We start from the raw sequence: 2,554 nt of genomic DNA on the forward strand, positions 1-2,554 counted from the left end.
AGAATGTATTCTTGGTAAGGGAGGTTAAGGAAAGGGAATTGTTGGATAAGGAAAGGCATTGTACATGAAATGTTTGTCCTAGAACAGAAGTGACTGAACTACTCTAGACTGGAAAGGAAACAGAGTACAAATAACTGAGGAAATCTAATGTTATAGAAGGTTGGTGGAAGTTGATGCTGGTGAGATGAGCTTGAGATTAGAAGAATATTAGCCAACCTGGGCTTGGGTTCTCAACCCCCAGTGGAGAACCTGGCTGCAACTTTCTCTCTTGGCCCTAGTGGTTCTTGCAATATCCCTCCTCCTTGCCCTAACTCGTTGGCCTCCTCTTTTGAACAAATGAATTCGGTAGAGCTCATCCAAAATACAACTCTATTTCTAAATGGTAATGCAACTCCTCCAACATCAAATTCCTCCAGAGGAGGCCACCTCACTCCCCTGGATAACACGACAGATCACCCTCTCTTCCCCAAGGCTCTGCCACCTGCTGCATCCCTACAGCCAGGACCCCAGGGCCCCCTAAACACCTGACAGATCCATAATCCTAAGGCCTGTGCAAAGCCCCTGTCCAAGCATGAAGCAGTCACAGAAGATGAGGCCTTCATCCACATGTTGAAGATTTGTCACTGTCAATCTCTCAGAAGGAATATGGAGGTGACCCTTCCAATAAGGAAGCCCCAAGTAAAAATCCCCAGCAATAAAAAAATTGCTGGTGATAGAAAAGCCCCTAGCCAGTGCAGCCTGCCTCGCAGATACCTCCCAGACCAAACTCCACGAGGCAGCAGTAGCCAGTTTCCAGTGGGCCTGCTCACCTGCTGCTATCACAGAAGTGGGCCCAGCCCCGACCTGATCTGCTTGCACACTGCTCCCTTGCAATGTATTTTAATAAATCTAACTCTGATCACTCCTTTTTAAAAAAAGATTTATCTATTTATTTATTTGAAAGAGTTACACAGAAGAGAGGAGAAGAGGGAGAGAGAGAGATACAGAGAGATACAGAGAGAAAGAGAGAGAGAGAGAAAGAGAGAGAGATCGATCCTCCATCCAATGGTTCACACCCAATTGGCTGCTACAGCTGGAGCTCTGCTGATCTGAAGCCAGGAGCCAGGAGCTTCCTCCAAGTATCCCACATGGGTGCAGGGGCCCAAGGACTTGGGCCATCTTCTGCTGCTTTCCCAGGCCATAGCAGAGAGCTGGATCGGAAGTGGAGCAGCTGGGAATTGAACTGGTGCCCAAATGGGATGCCAGCACTGCAGGTGGCGGCTTTACTCGATGTGCCACAGCGCTAGCCCCTCTGATAACTCCTTTCTGTATTCTACTGTTGACAAATTCTCACTGCCTCCAACATTGGCCTCTACTGGTCACTTCCTGCAACAAGAAGGGATTTGGGTACATATGAATTTCTAAAGTCCTCCTTTACACATATATGAAATATTCATGAAGGAAGACTTTTGGGGAGTGTAAATAAACCTTAAGAATTTAAAGGAGGGGGCTGGTACCGTGGCTCACTTGGTTAATCCTCCACCTGCGGCACCAGCATCCCATATGGGCGCCGGGTTCTAGTCCCGGTTGCTCCTCTTCTAGTCCAGCTCTCTGCTGTGGCCCAGGAGTGCAGTTTAGGATGGCCCAAGTGCTTGGGCCCTGCACCCACATGGGAGACCAGGAGAAGCACCTGGCTCCTGGCTTCACATCGGTGCAGCATGCCAGCCGTAGCAGTCATTTGGGGGGGTGAACCAACGAAAGGAAGACCTTTCTCTCTGTCTCTCTCTCTAATTCTACTTGTCAAATAAAAAAAAGTAAATAAAAATAATTGAAAGTAGTTAAAATCAAATTAAGGTCCCTGACCACCATATAATTAAACTCAAAATGAATAAAGCATCCACATGTCAAAGCGGAAGTCACAAGAGAAGTTATAAGATATTTTGAATCAAATAAAAATGCAAACACAGTGCTCAGGGAGAAATTTATAGCAGTAAATGTTGTATTAGAAAACCATAAAGTTCTCAAATCAGTTGTCTAGATTTCCAATAAAGCAGGGCTAGAAGCAAATTTTCTGAGGAAACAATAAAAAGATAACACCAGAAATCAATGAAATGGAGACATAAAAACAACAGAGAGTACCAGCTTAGGTGGCATAGATACCTCAATTGGAACAAAGTAGAAAAGATTAACATGGCCCCTGCACAAAGACAGCACACAAGTTCATGAATCACTCCATATTTTTAATGCATTGCATATCCCCAAGTAACTAGAAGAGAGGATTTAACATGCTAACCATAAAGAAATGATAAAAGTTTGAGGTGATAGATACGCTAATTTCCCTGATTCAATCAGTGGCATATATATATATATATATATATATATATATATATACACACACACATACATACAGACATGTGTATGTGAAACATAACATTATATTTCACCCTGTAACTGCATGCCATTATCACGTGCCAATCAAAAAAATAAAAACAATATAAAACATCAATAACAGTAGTAATAAACTTTGAAAAGATCAGCAAAAGTCTAGTCAGATTTTTTTTTCAAAAACAGAGAA

The 2,554-nt window shown here is 43.3% G+C and overlaps 1 non-coding gene across 1 annotated transcript; it reads left to right on the forward strand.

The window, feature by feature from the left end:
- Positions 1 to 2,114: 2,114 nt before the first annotated feature.
- Positions 2,115 to 2,221, forward strand: LOC127484324 (U6 spliceosomal RNA). The gene has a single exon (XR_007911192.1). It is a non-coding gene; the product is annotated as a U6 spliceosomal RNA (small nuclear RNA).
- The last annotated feature ends 333 nt before the right edge of the window (positions 2,222 to 2,554 follow it).

The sequence above is a fragment of the Oryctolagus cuniculus genome, chromosome 15 (assembly GCF_051225735.1).
Source record: "Oryctolagus cuniculus isolate XC-2025 breed Fujian yellow rabbit chromosome 15, ASM5122573v1, whole genome shotgun sequence".
NCBI classification, from domain to species: domain Eukaryota; kingdom Metazoa; phylum Chordata; class Mammalia; order Lagomorpha; family Leporidae; genus Oryctolagus; species Oryctolagus cuniculus.